Source organism: Achroia grisella, unplaced genomic scaffold (assembly GCF_030625045.1).
Source record: "Achroia grisella isolate CSIRO2021 unplaced genomic scaffold, CSIRO_AGI_Agris_v1 utg2786, whole genome shotgun sequence".
Classification (NCBI taxonomy): Eukaryota; Metazoa; Arthropoda; class Insecta; order Lepidoptera; family Pyralidae; genus Achroia; species Achroia grisella.
The window spans coordinates 618,023-645,798 of NW_026712766.1; the positions used below are offsets into that span (position 1 = coordinate 618,023).

At 33.6% G+C, this 27,776-nt stretch overlaps 1 protein-coding gene across 3 annotated transcripts in view; it reads right to left on the bottom strand.

The window, feature by feature from the left end:
- Positions 1-20,684, bottom strand: part of LOC131843102 (uncharacterized) — a 97,786-nt gene extending 77,102 nt beyond the window's left edge. For 2 of the 3 annotated variants that reach the window (XM_059191699.1, XM_059191697.1), the window contains exon 1: positions 20,507-20,684. The gene's annotated coding sequence lies outside the window, so the exon portion shown is untranslated. The remainder of the gene's footprint in view (positions 1-20,506) is intronic. The other variant, XM_059191698.1, reaches the window with a different exon arrangement.
- Positions 20,685-27,776: the final 7,092 nt, after the last annotated feature.

Genomic DNA, 27,776 nt, shown 5'->3' on the forward strand with positions numbered 1-27,776 from the left:
TTATTGTTGCTTGTTGGCATTTTTAAGGCTCCCATACATTATTATTCAGAGCCCTAATAGCTACTGTTGTAGATATTTGTTTTACAACTTTCTACTACAACGTAATGAAATTGGAACCTTATTGGAGTCCAATAAGGTTCACATTGTATCTAAATCTAAAATATGGTCGAGCACAGTGATGGCTGGCTCATCCGTCATACTCGGGAATGGGTGCTGCTTGTAGGGACTGGTCTGCTCTAATCACTATGACTGATTTCCTCTTATTAATTGTTTAACCAGTTGGTTATATATTCAATATTTTTTCTATTTGAGTATTTAATTGAATTAGTGCTAATTGGTGGTTTGTATTCACACACTTAAACTTAAAAATGTAAAGTAATAATAAAATTATTTAAAAGAGCAACACGCAAGTTTCTTGCTCGTTCTTCTTGTGATGAGACAGATTTCCGAACGAGCGGTAGATTAAAAAAAAATGTAATGACTGTTCAAAAGTGCTTCAATGTAAGTTTATTTGAATAAATTATTTTCTATTCTATTCTATTCTAAATACAAAGACACAAATATAGAGTTGCGACACTTATCGTAGGTGGGGGCAGTCAGAGACATTGTTAATTATCAGTACTAATATGTCCTCAAGATATAGTATTTTAAATAAAACGTGCTATGTAGCTTGTATCACTTTATGTAAAGAAGATATTGTACCTACCTACATTAATAAACTTTATTAATCAACAAAATATAAAAGTAAGTACCCACATCTATATATGACAAGTACACATTTCCCTACGTATTTATTTTACTTTAACGTGGCAGCTCTACTATCGCCACCTCTAAAATTGTTTTGTTTGTTATCGGTGTTTCCATCACCGGGGAGTCAGTTAAAAATTAAAATTGATATTAAAATTTATTTATATACACGTTGTATGTTTATACTAATATACATATACAAAATCACCACCGCGTTTATCTGTATATTCGCGATGTCAAAAACTACTGAACGTATTCTGATGCGGTTTTCATAAATGAATAGAAAACATTCTGAAGAAGATTTATATGCCGCTTATAAATTTCTCAGTTTACCTTACGGCTGACTGGTAGAGAACGCTCTTAGGTGTTAAGTTCGCCATATGTACATGTATATATTGTACTAGATATTCCCGCGACTTCGTCCGCGTGGAATTTAGCTTCATTTTTATAAAATAAAAGTAGCCTAAGTTACTCCATATTACATCGGCCACCTGCCAAAAAAAGTCCCGTCAAAATCGGTCCAGCCATTTCAGAGATTAGTCGGAACAAACAGACAGACAGATAAACAAAAATTGTAAAAAAATATTTTGGTGTATGTACCGTAACAAAACGGTTATTTCAATATTACAAACAGCCACTCCAATGTTATTTATATGTATAGATTTGTGCATTAAAGTTTAAATAAACAAAATTTAATTGCATGACTTGTTAAGATTTTGTGTAAATTTGTTTAAATTCCAGTTAGAAGCCAGGGTCGGTCGCTAGTCACTTTATTAATCGAATATACTTATATATAATTTGGCTAGAATGCAGTTCACATCGTTACTGCCAACCCTGATATAATTCAATACGTACCCTACTGTATAGCCTGTAGAGCCAGGGTTGTCAACATTACGATAACAGTACAGATCTAACTATGTATAATTATAAACTTACGGCCAGGGGTGTCAACATTACAAGTACAGATCTAACTAAAATTATAAAAAAGAAAGTTTGTGAGTGTAAATGGATGTATGGATGTTTGTTACTCTTTCACGCAAAAACTACTGAACACATTTAAATGAAACTTCACATAATATATGTAGCTTATACATCACAATAACACATCATATCTTAATTTTAATAATATAAATGCGAATTCTTGTAAGTACGGATGTTTGTTTCTCTTTCACGCAAAAACTACTGAACGGATTTGCATGAAATTTTACAGTAATATAGCTTATATATCAGAATAATGCATAGGCTAAAATTATCAAGCTAGTAGGCTATAATTTTCAATGATATTATGTAAATTGGGTGAAATGTTATGATAAATATCAAGTATGTGTGATGTAGAGGAAGCTGCGCGGGTCAGCTAGTGGAAAATATTTGGACATTTTTATCCTCTTACAAGTTAGTATATATTAGTAAAATAAAAATTATTAAAAATAAGGTTAGTTATATTAAAGTTGGCAACCCTAACTATGGCCAGTATATGTTAACTAACAGTATAACTATGGCCAGTATAAGTTAACTAACAGTATAACCCGTCTGTAAATTACAAGTTAGTATAGTTAATAATTTTAGTTAAATAATAATTATTAAAAAAAATGTTATCTATATTAAAGTTGGCAACCCTAACTATGGCCAGTATAAGTTAACTAACAGTATAACCCGTCTGTAAATTACAAGTTAGTATAGTTAATAATTTTAGTTAAATAATAATTATTAAAAAAAATGTTATCTATATTAAAGTTGGCAACCCTAACTATGGCCAGTAAAGTTAATAACAGTATGTCTGTAAATTACAAGTTAGTATAGTTTATAATATTAGTTAAATAATAATTATTTAAATAATGTTACCTATACTAAAGTTGGCAATCCTAACTATGGCCAGTATAAGTTAACTAACAGTATAACCCGTCTGTAAATTACAAGTTAGTATAGTTTATAATATTAGTTAAATAATAATTATTTAAACAATGTTACCTATACTAAAGTTGGCAATCCTAACTATGGCCAGTATAAGTTTAACAGTATCCGTCTGTAAATTACAAGTTAGTATAGTTTATAATATTAGTTAAATAATAATTATTTAAACAATGTTACCTATACTAAAGTTGGCAATCCTAACTATGGCCAGTATAAGTTAACTAACAGTATAACCCGTCTGTAAATTACAAGTTAGTATAGTTTATAATATTAGTTAAAAATAATAATTATTAAAAAAAAAGTTTAGCTATATTAAAGTTGGCAACCCTGATCATTTCCAGTATAAGTTAACCCGTCTGTAAATTACAAGTTAGTTCCTTAATAATAATTATTAAAAAAAATGTTATCTATACTAAAGTTGGCAACCCTAACTATGGCCAGTATAAGTTAACTAACAGTATACCCCGTCTGCCTCACTTGAAGCACTGCTACGCAGAACAGCCTCTACAGTTACCGTCTTATTTGAATAACTAAACAATATTTCATTTAATTGTCCATTTAATTATTTCATGTAAATTATATTTAAGTATATAAGCTAGTTAAGCAGTACTCGCGACTTCGTCCGCGTGGAATTTAACTTCATTTTTCTAATATAAAAGTAGCCTAAGTTATGCCTTATTACATCGGCTACCTGCCAAAAAAAGTCCCGTCAAAATCGGTCCAGCCATTTCAGAGATTATCCGGAACAAACAGATAGACAGAAAAAATTTGTAAAAACTGCTATTTTGGTGTATGTATCGTATTTATATTCATATGCATGTAGTAAAAAACGGTTATTTCAATATTACAAACAGACACTCCAATTTTATTTATATATATAGATGACTGTACTCGGTTCTTTAAGAAGATGCAATACATAAAAATTAACCCAGAAATTAGGTTGCACGAGTGGAATACGAACATACAAAGACATCGCTCATGAATATTTCACAAGAGATGAATACACAACTCTGTACGATCCCGCCACGTAGGTATTACACGTTCATATAGTATTTGGTACACTTTGTATTGCCAGGTCAAGAGTTCAAATCTTCATTACACACTTGTACGGTTCACTCAGTATTTTCAATAGCTGCCTTTACACGTGCGCTTTTTAACGCGCGAACTCGATACGCGCGGGAAAAGAGCGCGAGTCGACTATGACGCGGCAAAGATAGAGTATCTATTAAATAGACGAAGAGACGAACTTCGATTCGCGCGGGAAAAGAGACTATGACGCGGCAAAGATAGAGTATGTAAATGGAGATTAAGAGAACGAGAAAGGCCGCGCGCAATTCACGCATTCCCGCGTCCTTCAATCGTGCGTACGTTAGCGCCTCTGCTTTTACACGTGCGCTCTTTAGCGCAAATCGACTTTGACGTGAACAAGATAGAGTATGTAAATGTAGATGAAGAGAACGAGAAAGACCGCGCGCCGTCAGCTCGCGCATTCCTGCGTGTTTTAGTGCCTCTGCCTTTACGCGTGCGCTCTTTAGCGCAAATCGACTTTGACGTGAACAAGATAGAGTATGTAAATGTAGATGAAGAGAACGAAAAAGAGTGCGCGCGCCGTCAGCTCGCGCATTCCTGCGTTTTTTAGTGGCTCTGCCTTTACGCGTGCGCTCTTTAGCGCAAATCAACTTTCTGGATTAATAATTAATGATTAATGTAGATGAAGAGAACGGACATATACCGCGCTCCATAGACTTAATTATATACTTAGTTATTTATTTATTTATTTAATAAATATTATAAATACCTTACAGACTAACATACATATGAATGATAATAAAATCACGGCACTGATGATGGCAATCTGCCATGTAAATGTAGATGAAGAGAACGAAAAAGAGTGCGCGCGCCGTCATCTCGCGCATTCCTGCGTGTTTTAGTGCCTCTGCCTTTACGCGTGCGCTCTTTCACGCGAATCGACTTTGACGTGGCCAAGATAGAGTATGTAAATGTAGATGAAGAGAACGAGAAAGACCGCGCGCCGTCAATTCACACATTCCCGCATCCTTCAATCGTGCGTACGTTAGCGCCTCTGCTTTTACACGTGCGCTCTTTAGCGCAAATCGACTTTGACGTGAACAAGATAGAGTATGTAAATGTAGATGAAGAGAACAATTCACACAGCGCCATCGTGTTTTAGTGCCTCTGCCTTTACGCGTGCGCTCTTTAGCGCAAATCAACTTTGCCGTGGCCAAGATAGAGTATGTAAATGTAGATTAAGAGAACGAAAAAGAGTGCGCGCGCCGTCAGCTCGCGCATTCCTGCGTTTTTAGTGCCTCTGCCTTTACGCGTGCGCTCTTTCACGCGAATCGACTTTGACGCGGCAAACATAGAGCATTTAAATGTAGACGAAGAAAACGAGAAAGACCGCGCGCGATACAATTCGCGCATTTCTCTGTTCTTCAATATAAATGTTTGTGCTGTGCATATATCAAACCCGCGACCGTCGGAAGTAAGGAAGTGTGCTAAACCGCTAGATCACCGAGGCCGTCTATAATATATAAAAATTAAATGTATCTTTGGAAAATAAAAATGTGGAAACCAGAAACAAAATTTTAAATGGAAGAATATAAGACGAAGAGAACGAGAGAACCGCGCGCGCGCAATCACATACACACAGCGTCTGGTTTAGCGACTTTCTGTAATAATTAATGATCATTGCAAAATGGCGGACATATATGTACTCGGTAGCATTGTCGCGCTGAATCGCACGCGTTCTCGATCCTGCGTGAAAAAACGTACGGTGTAAAAGCAGCTAATGATAACCTATGTTTCAAAGCATAATATTGATTGCTATTTATTTATCTCTGTATTATATGTGATAATTTTGAGTTCTAGCTAATCATACTAAGTGATACTCCTCAAAATGGAATATTTATGTTATTGATAACTGGGCATCAAACTTCTGACCCACAGGTCTACAATGTAGGTTTGTATCTATACAAATAAATTTGATGTGTCTGTTTGTAATTTCTTATTGACAGGTCTTCAGTAAATGCATATACCCTAATACGATTATATTTATGTAAGTAATAAAAAGAAACAATGAAAAAATCTTTTGTCTGTTTGTTGCTAATCTCTAAAATCCGATTCGGATGGGACTTTTTAATTTAGAAAGTATATTCATGTAATAAAAATTAAATTATATTCCACGCGAACGAAGTCGCAGATAGCAGTTAGTTGTTAATAAACAAAAATCTACAGATTTTTGCCAAGCTGAAGAGGAAACGCCGCTATACATCCTATGTGGTTGTAGCCCACTCATGCATCAACAAAATATCTCTTTTGGAAAGTTTACACTCTTTCCTGAGGAGATAAAAACCATCGCTCCTAAGAATATCCTTCAATTCTTGTCCCTGACGGGTCTAGGTAGTATACTCTGAAAAAGGGCGAGCACAATAGATCTATGTAGGTCGCAATGCTAAGGTCTAAGCACTAAGTTTTTTAAGTTTATTTTTGTTATTTAGTATAGGCACGATGGTTCCAATTCCAAAAAAAAATAAAGAGAAAAAAAAATATATCAAGTTGAAATACGAAATTGAAATTATTAAAAAAAAATTAATTATATATGATATTTTAAATTATCAATTGCAATAAAGAGTATATATAAAAAGTTTAATAAATATATGTATAATATTCACGTATTGAGAAGATCAGAAGACCATATGACCCAAAAGATACTAAACGTCAATCCGAAACAAAAGCGTGGAAGATCTCGACGTACATGGATAGCCTCCATCAAAAAAGAACTAACGCGTGAAAATTCAGACCCAATGACGATCCAGACACGAAGTCTCTGGAGACGGATGATTAGGAGAGCCGACCCCAATTAAGATGGGATAGGGCCGGGATAGAGAAAAGTAAAAATCAAGCTGCCAGTACAGGTAGTAAACAAAATTGAAAATGTAGCAAGCATAACAAGCTGAATTTAATGTTAGACATACATAGACACCTATATAAAAATACATTATAAATAAAGTGGCTTTAAAAAAAAAAGTAATTCAATTGAGTTTCTTGCCAGTTCTTCTCAATTGGATCTATATACCGAACTGGACGGTAGGGAAAAAATAAAATTATAATGTAAAAATTTGACGTTCATAAGTGGCTAAAATGTCCTACATGAATAAATGATTTTTGAATTTGAATTTGAATTTGAAAGCATCTCTTTCATGTTATCAAGGCTATGTTTCTGGGGAAATTCTGTAGACTTCGAAAAAGTATTTAAAATACAAAAAAATGTATCAGGGCACTATGTCGAGCGCATATAAGGGACAGCTGCGTACCACTATTTAAAAAACTTAATATTCTCCCGCTATCATGTCTGTATATATATGTAATGTGAATGTTCGTTGACAAATACCCACATTTAAGAGAAACTGTGACATTCCAGAAAGTAGAAGTAGACATAAATACAAGCTATATGTTCCTAAACAAAGATTGGCACTTTTTTCAAATAATGTATATTGTATGGCCATAAAAATTTTCAATCATCTTCCAGACAATTTGAACAATAAACAATTTAAAAGTAAATTATTTAAAGAATTACTAAATAAATGTTATTATTCCACAAATGATTATTTAAATGATAATAATGGATTGTATTAATAGTTTTAAATAAAATAATGTGATAATAATGTGATAATAATGTAATATAAATATTATTGTAAAATTTTACACGCCGGAAACGGCATGTTTGAAACTATTATAATCTTAAGACCATTATGTTCACATGTTCCAGTAAATAAATTGAATTGAATTGAAAAAATTGAATTGATGAATCTCAAAGTAAAAATCAAGCTACAGATAATAAACAAAATTGAAAATGTAGCCTTGTACATAAATAAATAAGAATAATAAATGGTAAATACATTCAGAAAACAACCGTCGCATTCTTTGGACAATCTCAATTGTGCTATTCATGAGAAAGTTTATGTTGATTAATACAATGTCACCTCAAACGAAACGAGAGTTATAAGAAATACCAAAGCAAACGTAAGCAGAAACCATAAACTATTCTATTATCCGACAGCCATGGACTGGTATTAAACAATTTGCCATCAACCGTCAAGATGAAATGTTTTGCTAATAAAAAACTCAAAGTAACTTCGAGCAATCACATATCATATGGGAATGTCAGAGGGGTCACCTTGGTGGTGCAGAATTAGAAGAACTCGGTGTAATCTTATCAGGGGACTATTCAAACTAAATTGATTTTGTAACTAGTGTAAGTTACTGTCTGTTATTGCCAAATTCTTGATTAACGGTCAATATCTGTACTGATGCTGTATATGATACAGTCAAGGATGCTTCATCGTTATATATTTGACGACCTTGGTGGTATAATTTTCCAGACAAATGTCCAATGGTCATTGATTTTCTGCACGGCACAAAGATTTGTATTCACGAGTATGATTGTTTGTATCGGTCTGGGTATTTTCTATGTATAATAATTAAATATAAAAAAATCAATATGTATTTATATCAGTTATCTAGTACCCATAACACAAGCTTTAGCTTGCTTATTCTAGATGGCTTGTGTGAATCTGCGATTATTATTATTATTATTATTATTATCTCAAAAATGAGGCAATGAAAAAAAATGAGGCTAATTTTTTCAGACAAATTTAGGTTCATTGATTTTCTGATTGAACAGAGATTAAGTGCGTAGCGGTTTCTATGTTGATTGTCGCATGCCTAATACTTGTTGTTAATTAAATATAAGTAAATCAATATTTAAAAAGAGAACACACAAGTTTCTTGCTTATTCTTCTTGTTATGAATCTGCATTCCGAATAAGCTAGAATAAAAAAATATAGATATCAAAAGTGCTTATATTAAGTTTATTTGAATAAAGATTATTTCTATTTCTATTTCTGGTTTGCTAATCAACAAAAACCAGAAAACCAGAAACTTACAAGATACTACCAGACTTTCCTTGTCTGAATTAAAAAAATATAGATATTTTACATACAGTTTTAGATGCAGTTAGTAATATTTCATCTTTACTACTACAGAATCTTATCAGAGGCCTATTCAAACTAAATTGATTTTGTAAGTACAGTGACTCTCTGTTACTGCAAATTCTTTATTAACGGTCAATGTCTCTACTAATGCTGTATATGATACAGACAGAAATATTTCATCTTTACTTCGACATAATCTTATCAGAGGACTATTCAAACTAAATTGATTTTGTAACTACAGTAAGTTACTGTCCAAATTCTTGATTAACCGTCAATGATGTCTCTACTGATGCTGTATAATTCATCAGGGATACTTCATATTTATCTCGATATAAAAAAAAAGAGGCGAATATGTACAGACAAGTTTAGGTTCAACTAGCTGTACCCGCGACTTCGTCCGTGTAATTTAACTTTATTTTTCAAAAAAAATTATTTTTTCTAGAATAAAAGTAGCCTAAGTTACTCCTTATTACATCAGCTAACTGTTAATAAAAATCCCATCAAAATCGGTCCAGCCATTTTAGAGATTAGCTGGAACAAACAGACAGACAGACAAAAACTGTAAAAAATGTTTTGGTGTATGTACCGTATTTATATTCATGGGCATGCAGTAAAAACCGGTTATTTCAATATTACAAACAGGCACTCCAATTTTATTTGTATGTATAGATAAAATAATGAAGTTACAACCAATTAAACCAAACAAACCAAAACCAAAAACTTGAAATCGCACGAACAACAATACTTTATCGTAGAAATTATTACAATTGATTAAAATTCAAAGTCATTTTAATACTTAAACCAATAGTTATACGTATTCATTCAGCTTGAATAATATTTATCATGAAGATAATTGCTCAACTGCAGACAAGCACAGCAATAAATAAATAGATAGGGGTTGCTAAACAAATCGTTGTTACAATGACTAGGGGTTGCTAGTCATCTTTGAATGGGCAACATTATTATAAGTGCCTCTAAATTTGTTTTATTTTAAAACCCGCCCCGTCATCTTAAGAGTTTTTAATAAACATTTCAAATAATTATCATTACATAGTATAAATATATATAACTCAAAGGTGACTGACTGACTGACATAATGATCTATCAACGCACAGCCCAAACCACTGGATGGATCGAGCTGAAATTTCGCATGCAGGTAGATGTTATGACGTAGGCATCCGCTAAGAAAGGATTTTGATTAATTCTACCCCCAAGGGGATAAAACAGGAGATGCTGCAGGATGTAAATGTATTGATTTGAACATGTCAGTACCTAATGGAACGAATAAATTAAGATGATCAAAATAATTTTTAGTTCTTTAGGCTACTTTCATTTTAGAAAAAATAAAGTTAAATTCCACAAGGACGAAGTCGCGGGAACAGCTAGTATAAAATAGAGTCGCGGTCGCTGTCTGTCCGTCCCTATGTATGCTTAAATCTTTAAAACTACGCAACGGATTTTAATGCGGTTTTTTTATTAGATAGAGTGATTCCAGCTGAAGGTTTATATATATAATGCATGTACACCCGGGCGAAGCCGGGCCGAGTAGGTAGTTATATATATTTTAATACAAACACACATGTACCCGTCGATAATGAAGTCCTTACTAATATTATAAATGCGACAGTAACTCTGTCTGTCTATCGCTTTCACTCCAAAACTACTAAACCGATTTAGATTAAATTTACTGCGACTTCGTCCTCGTGGAATTTAACTTTATTTTTCTAAAACAAAAGAATTTGATCTAAAATAAATAAAGCCAAAGTTACTCCTTATTACATCAGCTACCTGCCAAAAAAAGTCCCGTCAAGATCGGTCCAGTCATTTCAGAGATTAGCCCTAACAAACAGACAGACAAAAATTGTAAAAAATGTTATTTTGGTGTATGTACCGTATTTATATTCATATGCATGTAGTAAAAAACGGTTATTTCAATATTACAAACAAACACTCCAATATTATTCATATGTATTATATTTGTTTTGACGACCTCGGTGGTCTAGCAGTATAGCACACCGCTTTACGACCGATGGTCGCGGGTTCGATTCCTCGCACGACACAAACATTTGTATTCATGAGTATGATTGTTTGTATCGGTCTGGGTGTTTTCTATATATAAAATGTATGTATTTACAAAAAAAAATATGTTATCTAGTACCCATAATACAAGCTCTAGCTAGCTTAACTTGGGTCTAGATGGCTCTGTGTGAATTGTCCTGAGATTATTATTATTATTATGTATAGATACATACTTGTTATAGTATAGAACAATCAGAGAAATTCAAAGTATTGTAATGAATCCGAGCGAATCCAGGACGAATCGGTTTAGAATATAATCTCGTTGAAAAATGGTACGAAAGTTTGTACAGAAAACTCTAATATCCCATAAATAAAAGTAGATATCTGGATATATTTGTTTCTAGAAACAGTGGAAATTATCAGCTTCTGTAGTTTGATACTTCAAATAAGAATAATGGTATGGAGACGAGAAAACATTGCAGCATCAAACTGAACGGCCTTACCTAAACTTCTCAACGTACCCACCCAGCGTAGACCTTAACACAAAACGGTAGAGTTGCAAATCGCGTGCTCGGCGCGGAACCCATGAATTTCGGGACTGTAGGTAATGAAGTAAGTTGGCTGACTTTGAAACTTTGCGGAGGTACCTTTAGCGATAAATATCTCATTTGATGCAGACATTGAACTCGTTATAACTTACAACTCGCTTTATTTCAACGCACAGAGTCTAAAGAAACGTGAAACGAAACGAAAAAACCAGTTCTTTCATCATAAATTTTTTTTATAAACATTTATAATAGCTACCTAAAGAATTGTCGAATTGAGAATTACTTTTTATGGGACAGTTACCTAGATACATCAAAATAATAATTGCATTTAATAATGTCTAGTAAGACAAATCCAGTATTGTCTACTAAGCACTGCCGTGTCTAAACTGTGTCACCCCACCTTACATTTTCCTATTGTTATTTAGTATATAAGATCATTATTTCTATGTACATATTGTCAGTTTATTACCATCTGTAATATACATCGTCTCGACCAACTACATCGTGTACCTCGCAACACTTTTCAAATTGGTTTTGTATTTATTTAAAGAGTCAACAATATGCTTAATGTTTAATAATTTTATTTTAATATTGAATATAAATAAAATATTATGTGTATTTGTAAGTTTAACTGTATTTAATCTAGAATATTCTAATAGAATACAATAGAAAATCATTTATTCAAATAAACTTAATTTAAGCACTCTCATTCGGAAAGCTGTCTCATCACAAGAAGAACGAGCAAGAAACTTGCGTATTGCTGTTTTAAATAATCCTTGTAAGTTTACATTTACAAGTCGAAACGTGTGGATACAAACTACCAACCAGCACTAATTTATTTTATGTCAAATATAAATATACAATAAGATTAAATCAGTCGTAGTGATAAGAGCAGACCAGTCCCTACAAGCAGCACTCGTTCACAAGTATGACGGACGAGCCAGCTATCACTGCTCTGGACCATATTTTAGGGAACCCAATGACCCTAGTAGAAATACTTCTACCATCATCATCATCATCTGCTTGTTCCTTATCCCATTTACGTGTGAATACAAACTACCAACCAGCACTAATTTATTAGGGTCAAATATAAATATTAACTTCTAATGCGTAGGAACGAGGATAATACTTTAAGAAAGGTGTTACATATGAATGTGGATGGTTATAAGGGCAGAGGAAGGCCGAAACAGAGATGGATGGACTGTGTGAAAGATGATATGGTAAGAAAGGAAGTAAATAACGAGATGACTGCGAACAGGGATGAATGGAAGCGAAAAACATATTACGACGACCACAAATAAATGGGATAAGGAAGAAGCAGATGATGATGATGATTAAATCAGTCGTAGTGATAAGAGCAGACACTCGTTCACGAGTATGACGGATGAGCCAGCCATCACTGCGCTCGACCATATTGTGGGGAGCACAATGACCCGAGTTCGACAACGTCCGTAATCCATTTATGGATAAATTTATTTTAATATTGAATATAAATAAAACATTATATATATTTGTAAGTCTAATTGCACTTAATCTAAAGAATTAAGTCAAAAGCTACTAAAGCAATATCCTGAATGAATCAGCAGTGCAATTGAGCTGTTAAAACATCTAGAATTTTAGCTGTGACGTGGTCGAGTGGAATGAGTAGTCATGCTCACTAAAATGTCCAGACATGTGGCGGCGTGGTGGGCCGGGTCATTGGGCTCCTTAAAATATGGTCGAGCGCAGTGATGGCTGGCTCATCCGTATCGTATGTTTATGATAATAAGAATAATCTCAGGACAATTCACACAGAGCCATCTAGATCCAAGTTAAGCTAGCTAAAGCTTGTATTATGGGTACTAGATAACTGATACAAATACATAGACATTTTTTCGTAAATACATACATATTATACATAGAAAACACCCAGACCGATACAAACAATCATACTCATTAATACAAATGTTTGCACTGTACAAGTATAAACCCGCGGCCTTCGGAAGTGAGACGGTGTGTTAAACCGCTACACCACCGAGGTATCTTTATGATATTTGGAAAATAACATCAATAATATTGTCAAACGTAAAACAACAGAGGCGGAACCGTATAATATTAAATGAACATGCAATAAACATGTTGCAAGATGTCCGTTAATAGTTTCGACATGTTCCGTTCCGGTCGTTACCCCGGAACATAAAATGTGGGTGAACCGTCCCGGCGTGCCAACCAGAAATATGCCTCTACAGCCTCCAGAACACAAGCCACGGCCAATACGAGAAACACGCAAATAGTCCGATATAAAATGCATTTGACAACCTCGGTGGTCTAGCGGTCAAGCACACCGTTTTACGTCCGATGGTCGCGGGTTCGATTCCTCGCACGGCACAAACATTTGTATTCATGAGTATGATTGTTTGTATCGGTCTGGGTGTTTTCTAAGTATAATATGTATGTATTTACAAAAAAAAATATCTATGTATATGTATCAGTTATCTAGTACCCATAACACAAGCTCTAGCTAGCTTAACTTGGGTCTAGATGGTTCTGTGTGAATTGTCCTGAGATTATTATTATTTTTTTTTTTTTTTTTAATTAAAATAATAACACAGAAGCTGTGCCTGCGACTTCTTCCGTGTGGAATTTATCAAAAAAGTTAATTAGAGATTTTTAAAAAGTTAATTAGAGACTAAAATAAAAGTGGCCTAAGGCCTTATTACATCAGCTATTTGCCAAAAAAAGCCATGTCAAAATCAATCTAGCTATTATAGAGATTAGCCGAATCAAACAGACAGACAAAATTCGTAAAAAATGTTATTTTGGTGTATGTGCTATATTTATATACTGACGAGACTTTTTTTGGCAGGTACCTGATGTAATATGGAGTAACTTAGGCTACTTTTATTTTAGAAAAATAAAGTTAAATCACACGCGGATGAAGTCGCGAGTACAGCTAGTTTAGAATAAAAAAATACATTTTTATCAGCCAGTTACAACAAAATCTACCATTTGTAAAACCTTACGCAATTGCCATAAAACGAATTACTAACTTAAGCTAAACAGAACTAGTGTTATGAACAACTGATACAAATTATTTAATTTTTTATAAAGACAAACATAATATACATAGAAAAAACCTCAACTGAAACATTCATACTCGTGAATAGAAATGTTTGCATCGTGCGTAGAATGCAACCTTCATAACGACACTTAAAACAAACGTATAAATATGTGACTTACATGAACAGACAGAATAGATAACACCCATAAAAAATATCTTCAAAACGAACGCCATTTCATCCGATTGCTGGTCTCCGGAAGGGATTTACATCGAGGGTAATTGCGTACGAGGGGTGGGGGATGCCGACGCAGCTGTCACGTTATTAGTGGATTAAAAGAAAGTGCCGTATTAGCTTTATGGTTGTTTACGATCCATCTACAAGCCTCAAATGTTAATAAATTTCTGTGTATTAATTTAAACATAAACCTTCACTCAGTTCTAAAATAAAAGTAGCCTACGTTACTCCTTATTACATCAGCTACCTGCCTATAAAAGTCCCGTCAAAATCCGTCCAGCCATTTCAGAGATTTGCCGGAAGCCGGAACATACAGACAGACAGACAGAGAGATAAAAATTGTAAAAATATATTTTGGTGTATGTACCGTATTTATATTCATATGCATGTAGTAAAAAACGGTTATTTCAATATTACAAACAGCACTCCAATTTTATTTATATGTATAGATATTCTACTTATGTATTTATAGGTAAGTACATAAGTAGGATTTCTATTTCTCGGCATTAATCATTTAATGATTAGATTAATGAATTACTACTAGTATTGTACTTGAACACGCAGTCGTCCAGTGTTTCCCAAAGTGGGTACCGCCCACAGGGGGTCAATTTGACTTTTAAGGTGGCCAATTCCAAAATAGACTCACACACTTAACCTTTTCTCTCCGAGATATTTAAATGCAATACTAGATTTCGGTGCCAAATTTATTGAAAAAACCCAGTACGTAAATAACTGATTTAGCACTAAATTACTACTAAAACTAAATAAAAATAAAATAATAATTGAATGTAGGAAGATCTTTCTTAAAATTATTTCATTTTATGTTTTGAAAATTTACTTACTGTATTTCGTTAACAATTTCATAGTGATTTCTTTCTAAAACTTTTAATAATAAATATTATGTACGAACATAAGAATATAATTTTGTTATTTTCTATTATATTCTATTCAATACCTACCAGAAAGAATGTGGGACATGCCCACATTAGCCTTTCCGGTCCCATGGGGACAAACTAAAAAGGTTGAGTAGAGTTTAAAGGTTGACAAACACTGCAGTAGTCAGTGTGACTGACATGACTCGTAACGTAGGTAAATAAATAAACACCTCGAAATTAAACCGATTGCTTAGTAGTCAAGTAATCTGTGTTATATATATATAATACAAATTACTTAACTATTAAACTTGTATATAAAATTCTCGTATCACAATGTTAGTTACCATACTCCTCTGAAACGACTTGACCGATTTTTATGAAATTTTATATGCATATTCAGTAGGTCTGAGAAACGACTACTATCTATTTTTTATACCCCTAAGTGATAAGGGCTGTCCACCCCTAATATTTTTTTGAATTTCATAATGTAGCATTAAAAAATACATTATTATATGTATTTTTACCCATCTATCGCCATCCCCTATTTTTTAATAGCGATTTTAATTTATACGGCAAAACAACGTTCGCGGGATCAGCTAGTATCACTATAAAGTTTTCTAAAATACCCCAAAAATCACTTTTCTCCTAGATCAATTCCCCTAGAATCACTATCTATTTAAAAAAATCGCTTCATAATCCGTTGCGTAGTTTTAAAGATCTAAAGAGACAGACAGCGACAGCGACTTTATTTTATACTATGTAATGATCTACAATTATATACTCTATTTCTTATAAAAAGTTCGGTTTCATCACTCCCATATAAAACAGTTAAATATCGAGAAAGATACGTTAAATATATTACTTACTGAAAATATCACTGAAAGTGACAAGATCTACAGTTGAACTAAATATAGGAATCTTATTACTAAATTATATCTGGTGATAAATCTGTTATTCTGTAATATCAATAAAAATACTTGTATTTAATTAATTAAATTTCCATCATGGAACTTAATAATCTCAGGACAATAATAATGTCAGGACAATTCACACAGCGCCATCTAGACCCAAGTTAAGCTAGCTAAAGCTTGTGTTATGGGTCCTAGACAACTGATACAAATACATAGTTTTTTTTTTTTGGTATGCTAGACCGCTAGACCACCGAGGTCGTCAACTTCAACTTAACCATAAGATTAGGTCGAATTAACTTGCATATAGAATAGAATAGAAAATCATTTAATTTTATTCAAATAAACTTAATTTAAGCACTTTTGAATAGTCAACATTTTTTTAAATCTACCGCTTATTCGGAAAGCTGTCTCATCACAAGAAGAATAATCAAGAAACTTGTGTGTTGCTCTTTTAAATAATCCTTGTAAGTTCACATTTTACAATAATGCATATGTTTAGAAACCTAACGAAATCAATTTGGTTGGACCTATATAATGGACATAATCAATTCGACGATCGTTTTTTTAGTATTATTTATTTTTACAGACTCTTACAATGTTTATCAAATCAATAACCAAGTTTTAAATGGCTTCAACGCTTAAAGATTTTTACCTTACAGTGACGATTTTAGTTTGTTATGTGAAACTGAAATCTGACGGTACATAGTGGTATGTGGTAAGTAACGGTTATGTAATTATTTGCCAATTCAATTATACAGAATGAAAAAACGTACTTAGTTTCGTCTAATCCCAGCAGGAATTAAATAAATAATTAAATTAAAACTTGAAAAGAAAAATTTAATCACCAATACAAAACTTAAGATGAAGGATTTTTAAACCATAATTGAAATAAAACATTACTCTATCATGTGACAAAAGACATTGTAATTATAATTTTATATTTAGAAAAATAATTTATAGTTGATATTATTTTTCTAAATATAAAATTATATTTCTTTTATTGTTTTGTTGGTTTTCTTATATATAAAATTCTCGTGTCACAGTTTTCGTTCCCATACTCCTCCGAAACGGCTTGACCGATTCTCGTGAAATTTTGTGAGCGTATTGAGTAGGTCTGAGAATCGGCCAACATCTATTTTTCATCCCTCTAAATGTTAGGGGTAGTCCACCCCTAAATTTTTTATTTTATTTTAAGGCAAAACAACGTTAGCCGGGACAGCTAGTCTCATATATATAGTTCTCGTGTCACAATGTTAGTCACCGTATTCCTCCGAAACGGCTTGATCGATTTTTATATAATTTTATATGCTTATTCAGTAGGTCTGAGAATTAGCTAGCATCTATTTTTCATACTCCTAAGTGATAAATGTTGTTCACTCCTGACTTTTATTTTTTAATTTCTTGGACAATTTTAAATTATTGATTTAATTAAAAAACCCATGCAACCCTAAATTTACAACCTTCTATTGCCAACCCTTATTTTTTAATAGCGATTTTAATTTATATGGTAAAACAACGTTTGCAGGATCAGCTAGTATATTAATATATATATATAAACCTTCCTCTATAATCTCTCTATCAATTAAAAAAAAACCGCTTCAAAATCCGTTGCGTAGTTTTAAAGATTTCAACATACAAAGGGACGGACAGACAGCGACAGCGACTTTGTTTTATACTATGTAATGATTGTTAACTGAAATGATTTTTGTAGATGTTTAAAATGGGCGCCCAACGTGGGACATGTTTTTCATAACTCTGTAAAATATGTATATACGAGTATATTTCTAAATTATTTTCTGATGATAAATTTGTTAATGTTGTACCTAATTGAATTGGAGTCTGTATTAAATAAGTTAAAGTTTCTGTACTAAAAGATTTCTGATTATATCATCCTTGAGATGCTTTAATAGATGTCAGAAAAACGAACCATGCCGCAATGTTTCCATTAAACGTACACACAAAATAGTTTGTAGAACTATAACCACAAACTGTAGTAGTTATTGTAGCCTAAAAATAACGGTTAACCGCTATTTTAGAAGTAACCTTGTGTAGTTAATTATTTAAATATAGGTCTCTCGTCTATTAAGTAGGAAATAATTTATTTTGGTTAGAATATAGATACGATAAAACAATTTTTTTTTTTTGAGCAAAGCTTATTAATCTCTAAAGAATTACTTGAATGACGAACGTTCATGCACGAGATTTTCATTTAGTGTTAGACATAGATACCTATATAAATATATATTGTAAATGAAATGGCTTAAAAAAAAGTGATTCAAATTGAATTTCTTGCCAGTTCTTCTCAATTAGATCTATATACTGAACTGGATGGTAAGGAAAATTTAACATATAAAAAATTTGACGAATTTTCTATATTAATAAATATTTTTTTAATATTTAAATTAAATGTATTTGTGTAATTAAAAAGAAAATATGTCAACTTTTTTAATTTACGAATAAAGAATGATGCAACTGCCTGCGCTAATGATATACGCTAACAGAGCAATAGTAGGCCCCATTACTAATCCCCCTTCTATGCATGTATGTATATTATAATATATAGAATGAAGAAATTTATTGCACTCGTAAATAAAAAATATGTATATTAAAAATGTAAGCAAGATTGAACCTTAATTCGGTAGAAACGTTCCGAATTGGTACTCAATTTCAATTATATAAGTATGAGACGATTGCAAAATCATAGACGATTTCATCACGGAATGCAGACTGCGTATCCGCGGACTTTATAACCGTCTGCGAGCAGGGGGTCATCTAGCGGCATCCGGGGCGGGGGGCGGACCGCCAGTCGCACGCAAATGATACGCGGGCGACGCGCTTCGCATCGATCCGCCATGTGCCCGGCACTGGCCCGCAGCCCCCCCTGCTCCCCGACCGACCCCCCACCACCCGGCGCAACCCCCTTGCCCAGACACAAACAGCCGTACGCATAGAGCCGAAGACGCACACCGATATATAATGTGTTCTGCCAAATGATCCGATCCGAATATTAAGTCTTCTATGTTGAGAAAACCAATAGTCATTGAAACGAGAAATTATTGGGTACGGAATACTCATTAAGTATCGGCAACGGAGCGATTGATTGATTTATATAACTCAATCACACTTATATTTAATACGAGGCACACGAAAATTTATCTGGATGATCTAAAATCAAGTGCTTATACAATTAACTTATTAACTCACAGACTTAATTAGACTTATATATAAAAATGTATATTCCAAATAGAGAAATATGTAATAGATATACTAGTCTATTTCTACAAGAAATATTCTACAATTAATATATAACTATGCTACTTACATTCGATGAAACGCATCGTCGGCATCCAATTAAAGCGAAAATAAAACGCAAAAATCTAAAAAGCTTGAAAATTGAAAAGAATTGCATGCAACTCTTATTAACGACAGCAAAGGTCCTTCATTAGTAAAAGCGTACGCTACCCCTCATGGGGGAGGTTAATTGAGCTACAGCCACGTGGCACCAATTATTTACCTTCAGGTGAACCACGTGCGTTTACCCTTAACGCGAACACCCCTCTATATTGTCGTGAACCAGGAAATTTGACTGGTTAATACAAGTACACTACTGCATTACACATATAGCAGAATGCCGCATAAAACTATTGGCGAAACGTTGTAAAGGAGCTAACTAAAAATGAAGAAATAAAATGAATTTACAGACATTCAGATTTAATGCTTCTAGTTTACAATTTACAATCCAAATAAAACTCTACACCTAGATCATAAAGTCCAAATTGCACTGTCTACAACGTCACACAGTACTACCCAAATAAATACGTACGTGACATTACAGTGACTTTAGTGTTTACAATGTTATTAATTGTAATATAACAGTAAAGTGCGTATGATGTTTAAAAATGTGAGCCCAGCGTTATATCAATCAAAATAACCAAATTTAAGTGGCAAATCGCAAATGCTCCACGAGATCGCTCGCGGTCAATACAGATGACATAAAATTTTACGAGACAACACAAAATTTAATGTCAGCACTAAACTTGTTCGTTATCTACAAATAAGCTCTACAATTGCTAATACTAGGTCTACAGAAGCGTTGCCTGCTCGTAAATAAACGAAAAATGTAGCATTCGAGCGATCCAGTGACGACACCCCAAAATCTAGGGCACGTGATCTGCAGCCACACGCGACCGCAAGATCTCAACTCACATTAGGCACAAACAGGATACAGTCCAAGAGAATCTTATACCTAGAAGTTGGAGGTATTCAAACACAGTCAACAATAACTAGCTGGTAAAATCTTTTTGGTGTACGCTCGCGAATTCAGGTTCCGCGGAGTCCTCATTTGGTTAGTTCTACTCGGCCATCACACGTCCGTCACGCGCGGTTGCCACGACTCGACTGGAGGCGCCGGCGTCCTCCCCCCGCGGGCGTCTCGCCGCCGCCCGCTGCATCCTTCAAATACTCCCCGATAATCGGGAGAAAATGCTACATACAGTTGCAATGGGTGCCGCATGCCCTTTTTTCAGCGTGACTCAAGCGTAATTGCAGTTATTGAAAGATCTTTGAACTCCCAGTGGTATTGCTATGCGAAGGCACGTTGTCTTCTAAGTAAATTTCGGTTCGGTTTTTTTTTGGTTTCGTGTGAAAGTCAGATAGGTTGCTCGTATTTTAGAGAAGTAAGTACCATGAATATAAATGTCTTATTTGCATGGCTGGCACGTTTTCATGTTAAATTATCGTCGATTGAGACGAGACGAAAAAATATCGCATACGTCCTACGATGTCGATTTACAGTGAAGAGATTGCATCGAATGTCACAGTACAGTAATATTTTAAATAATATGGCGGGACGTTTTTTTGGCGTGGAGTTCTGTTTTATAAGTCCATACTAGTACTATAAATGAGAGCATCTGTCTGACTGTCTGTATATAGTCTGTATATTGACGACCTCGGTGGTCCAGCGGTCTAGTACACCGCTTTACAACCGATGGTCGCGGGTTCGATTCCTCGCACGGCACAAACATTTGTATTCATGAGTATGATTGTTTGTATCGGTCTGGGTGTTTTCTATATATATGTAATATGTATGTATTTACAAAAAAAAAATATCTATGTATTTGTATAAGTTATCTAGTACCCATAACACAAGCTTTAGCTAGCTTAACTTGGGTCTAGATGGCGCTGTGTGAATTGTCCTGAGATTATTATTATTATTATTATATTAGATTTTCACAATTAAGGAATGGATCCTAATCGATATATTATATATTACTAGCTGATCCCGTAAAAGTTGTTTTGCCATATAAATTTATATCGCTATTAAAAAATAGGGGTTGATGGTAGAAGGGGTAAAATTTAGGGGTTGTATCAAAAAATTTGGGTTGTGGCCATCCCTTATCACTTAGGGATATGAAAAATAGATAGTAGCCGATTCTCAGACCTACTGAATATGCATATAAAATTTCATTGAAATCTGTCAAGCCGTTTCGGAGGAGTATGGTAAGTGACATTGTGACACGAGAATTTTAAATATAAGATATACCATAGAAAATGGACATAATTTTTATTTTTTAAAAATTAATTAAAAGAAAAACAGAAGAAATGAAAGTATTAATTTTTCTTAATTTTTTTTAAAAATCATATTTATATATGATTTTTAAAAAAAAATAAGAATTATATTTCACGATTATAGTAAGTTATGTATTTGACACTTAACGAAAGTTATTGCGGGTTCGATTTTGCTATTGCCATATTTTATATCAGTCAATTTATATTTCTGAATAACTCTCTTATGATGATAAATATACATAACAAAATATTATCTATGTTAGCCATTTTTACTCACTTGGTGCAAGCACTTTAAGATCAAATTATATATCTCCATAACTACTACCTCAGTGGTGTAGTAGTTAAAGTAACTTGCCTCAACTACCGATGGTCATGGGTTCGATTCCGGCTATTTTGTTATGAGTTACGAATGTAATTTACTAACATAGTATATATGTTGTTTTCTAATATAATATGGATGGATATCCGAATCTCAGGACAATTCATCGCCATCTAGACCCAAGTTAAGCTAGCTAAAGCTTGTGTTATGGATACTAGACAACTGATACAAATACGTTTTTTTTCGTAAATACAAACATATTATATACTTAAAACACCCAGACCGATACAAACAATTATACTCATGAATATAAAGTTTGTGCCGTGTGAGGAATCAAACCCGCGACCGTTGGAAGTAAGACGGTGTGCTAAACCACTAGACCACCGAGACCGTCATAAATAAATCAATAAAGAAATAAATGTACTGTATATGTACCTATATGTTTAAAACAAGGTTAAATTTCCAGTTACGTAAACCCGCCGTATAAGCTTAGTTTTGGGACTAGATAGCCCAGTGTGACATCGAGGGTAATTCATTCATTGCTTATTTATATCAAACATACGTATATCGTCTCAATGTTGAACACAGGACAGACAAACATACATTACGTATGTTACGTAATAAAATAAGCCGTTCACAAGTATGACGAAAAACTTATTCTATTCTATAATGTTTAATTATGTAAGAGATCGCTTCGAGCGATAAGGCAGCCTTTTGATCGCATTTTTTTTTATGCACAATATAGAGTTTTACTATTATAATTTTTCCCCACCCGCTTTTGCCATTACTATTCCCGCAATTTCGATCCTGGATTCGCCAAAGATCCACTGAGATACGAAACCAAAGATGGAAACAAACCACCGATTGCAAACAATCAAAAGTGACAATTCGTAAAACAAACCAGCGAACAACGAAACGAATACTGTATGCTGAAACTATTTGCTGGTACCAGAGAGCGAGTGTTATGGATATTTTTATTTTAATACTGCGATACCGTTATTAGAATACGTAAAATGCACCGTAAGCATCACTGTGGGTATATATATATTTTTTTAAATTTTATTTCTTTGTAATTGTTCATTTTTTCTTTTATCCATTACGTATATAATGTTTTAGGATTATTATTTAAGATTATTAATATATAATTTTACTTTTTATTATTTATATACTTTTCTCTTGATATTATTATTTTTATTTTAATTGCATAGTATCTGATTTATTAAGTTAATGTATACGTATTTTTTAATTGTAATATTTGCGCGTCCGTACTGGGGGCCCAACTGAAAATCAGCGCTGGAAACTGTTTCCAGCATTATGCTGAGTTGTGGCCCACATTGACTCCGTTTTTTTAATGTGTAAATTATTCTTGTATTTCTTATGTTATTACTGTAAAAACGAGTTAATAAAAAAATTCTAATTCTAATTCTAAAAAAATTCTAATACTAAATCTGGACAGGCACAACCTAAAAATAATGATGTGACTGTCCCTTTTTTTTTAGTTTTTTTTTTATTTGTAAACCATGCGTGGTCACATAAGTAGATGATATACATACAAGGAATTTGTCCGACATGTTTAGCCTAGATGGCTAAACATGTCGGACAAATTCCTTTACCCATTAATGACCAAACAAAAACTACAAGCTTTTTTTCAGGTTTCGCTTTATTACAATCATAACTATAAAGTATTTAATAAATGGATCCCTCGCAGTTGGCAATTGTTTGATTGTTTGTTATTTTTAAGAATTGTTCCGATTAGTTTGCAATAATGGGGTTGACATATCTAAAAACAAAAACCTCAAAATAAATCTACTTTAAAAAAAAAAACTATAAAGTATATAAGGACTTAAAATAAGAGAAAAAAAGTTGTTCTAATTTTCAGCACTTTACAGGGGTGTACTCAAATGAGGCTTGTCAAAATATATTTCGACGTCATTTCTTATATTCAAAGATATAAATCATATTTATTTACTTAGAATTATAACCGAGAAACAGAAAAATAGATCTAAATGTAAAAAAAAATAACAATGAGAACCTGTAGTGACTTTTAAAATTCAAAACTTTGACAACTCGTAATGTTAACTTTTTCGAAAGTACCCTCCGCTTACTTTTTTGAATTATTAAATGATTACTACAATTAAAATACCGAGTATGTGAGCAGAAAAAAAAATATTTTGCCTATACTCAATTGGGTACAACGTTTAATGTATTAAACATACATCTGTACACAATACTTGCTACAGACAGTCCCCTGTGCCGGGGCTGCTTTGTAGCCGAGGAAACGGCTGCTCACGTAATCCTGGAGTGCTTGAAGTGTCCACACAATGTAATCAAATCCTCGGAACAGAGAGGTCGCTCCGTTAAGCCTGTGAAGACACCAGGAAACTTCTGCGCTTCTGGGAGAAGCCTGGCTGGCTACGTTAGTAGCCTGGCTCTACACGCACAACGGCCCAGGTGAGAGGCCAATTGCGGAAAATGGAGTCCAACATTACATTACATTATTACTATTGTTGCGGGTAAATGATACGATGTTGTTGGTCGAGACGATATATATTACAGATGATAATAAACTGACAATATGTACATAGAAATAATGATCTTATATACTAAATAACAATAGGAAAATATAAGGTGGGGTGACACAGTTTAGACAGCAGTGCTTAGTACACAATATTGGATTTGTCTTACTAGACATTATTAAATGCAATGATTATTTTGATGTATCTAGGTAACTGTGTCCCAATAAACAACCATCCGTACTCACAAACTTTCGCGTTTGTAATATTAATCTTTTATTTTTTAAGCATAAAAAACAATAGAAATAGAAATAATCATTATTCAAATAAACTCATTACAAGCACTTTTGAATAGTCATATTTTGATTCTATCACTCATTCGGAATGCAGATTCATCACAAGAAGAATGAGCAAGAAACTTGTGTGTTGCTCTTTTTAATAGAGATGATTGTAAATGATTATAAATATAGATTGTTTTGGGTTATTTTTATTAGTATTATAATTATGTTGGGCATGTAACATACAATGCATAAAAGTTCATTCAGAATCGAACCCACATCCCATAACTATAAAAGCAATAGGGTCCCGCTATTTATTACCATATGGCACTATAATTCCTACCCTGCAATAAGGATGTAGCCAAAACATGTATTTATTCCTTGCTTTTAAGTTATTGTTTAAATAACGTAGCGCGAGCTACGACTCTCGTAGCGACGAGTTACGCCGTAGCTGCGTAGCTGGCCGGGCAAGATATATTGTATACTTCTCTCGCTCTATACTACTATATACTATGCTTGTGGTTTCGCTTGTGTGAAATTTATAGCCTATATGTTATTCTGTTGTATAAGCTATGCTACTGTAAAGTTGCATCAAAATCCGTTCAGTAGTTTTTGCGTGAAAGTGTAACAAACTTCCAAACTTTCGCGTTTATAATAATATCTAGCTATCTACCCCGGCTTCGCACGGGTGTACATGTATCTATATGTAACTCAAAGGTGACTGACATAGTGATCTATCAACGCACAGCCCAAACCACTGGACGGATCGGGATGAAATTTGGCATGCAGGTAGATGTTATGACGTAGGCATCCGCTAAGAAAGGATTTTGATTTATTCTACCCCCAAAGGGATAAAATAGGGGATGAAAGTTTGTATGAAACTTTGTCAATTTTAAACCTATCGGGCTGAGACTTTGCATGCACAAAGCATTACTATGACATAGGCCACCCCTAAGAAAGAATTTTGATAAATTCCACCCCTAAGGGGATAAATTAACGCGAGCGAAGCCGCGGGCAAAAGCTAGTTTCTATATATGTATGTTGGATCAAACTTGTTTACACTCTTCAATAAGCATTTCTATTCTCAATAATAGTGTAAAATATAGTAAAGTGAGGAAACTATTCGTGACCCACTTCCTCAGTAGATACAATGGTCGCCTGCCAAGCGAAGGGACAGAGTTTGAATTGCTGCATCGGAAAGTCTAATACAACGGGTGCATTATTTCTCTTCAATAACACGGGCATTGACTCTACGATACTCGAATGCTCAAGATATATTAGCTACTAGCTGCACCCTCGACTTTGTCCGCGTGGAATTTAACCTTAGTTTTCTAAAATAAAAGAAGCTTAAATTACTCCTTATATGTAATAGGCTGCCAATAAAAGTCCCGTCAAAATCGGTTCAGCCATTTCAGAGATTACCCGGAACAAACAGACAGACAGACTAAACTTGTGTTAATGTTATTTTGGTGTATGTACCGTATTTATATTCATATGCATGTAGTAAAAAATGGTTATTGCAATATTACAAACAGTTACTCCAATTTTATTTATATGTTTAGATTATCTAAGGATTTTGATAAATTTATGTTTCAAAATTTCCAAATTTTCACTCCGTTATCATCATCATTATTTTTTAATAGCGTTGTAATTTATAATTGTGTAATCACCTTCCAACAATGGTATTTCCGAACCGATACGATATTGAAACCTTCAAGAAAAAAGCTCATTCTTCCTTCAATTTTTATGGGACTTTTTTTGGCAAGTATCTCATGTAATAAGTAACTTAGGCTACTTTTATTTTACAAAAATAAAGTTAAATAACCACGAGGACGAAGTCGCGGGAACAGCTAGTAAAATAATAAAATTATTGCCCATAAAAAATGGTAGTGACTGATAGAGATATTGAGTGGATTACATATATAGTTGTAAATATAATTTACTTCGTTCCGATCACAGTTGCACGTTACATACAAACTGTTACTTAGCAACAATACTTATTTTAAATGTGATGGATTATACTTTTTCTACTTCAATCAATGTGCCTAATAGTGACATCCCTTATCAGTCAGGATTATGAAAACTAAATATTAGGCGATTCTCAGACCTATGCATATAAAATTTCATAAAAATCAGTCAACTTTCGAAGGAGTAATAACTAATATTGTGACACGAGAATTTTATATATTAGATATATCAGCCAACTTGGGTAGTTCCACAGGATACAGCTAGTAATGTGTATGTATGAAAAATAAGAAAACACTAGCAATATAAAATGGCGGCACATGAATATGCAATTATATATTGTCGCGACAGAAAATAAGTCACTGCAAGGGAGGCTCGCGACATATTCCGTAGTCCCGGCCTGCAGCGCCCAATGGCCCCTACAGTCACACGGAAAACGTTTACTAAAATATTTTATTTAAAGAAAGAAGAAAGAAAGAAAAATATTTTATTCAGTGCAATGTAAAAAATACAATATAAAAAACAAACGAGAAAAAAAAATGAGCAAATAAAATGTCATCATCATCATCATCGCAGCCCGGAAGACGTCCACTGCTGGACATAGGCCTCCCCCAAAGATCTCCACGACGATCGGTCCTGCGCTGCTCGCATCCAATGCCTTCCAGCGATCTTGACCAGATCGTCGGAATAAAATGTATATTTAAAAATTAATAATATAATTAAACTTAATTTACCATAATTAAAAATAAACATAAAATAATCATTTTTTACATCCAAAAATGCACTGAAATGGCTCCACTCAGCTTTAATGTATGTCCTAGGTGAACATACAG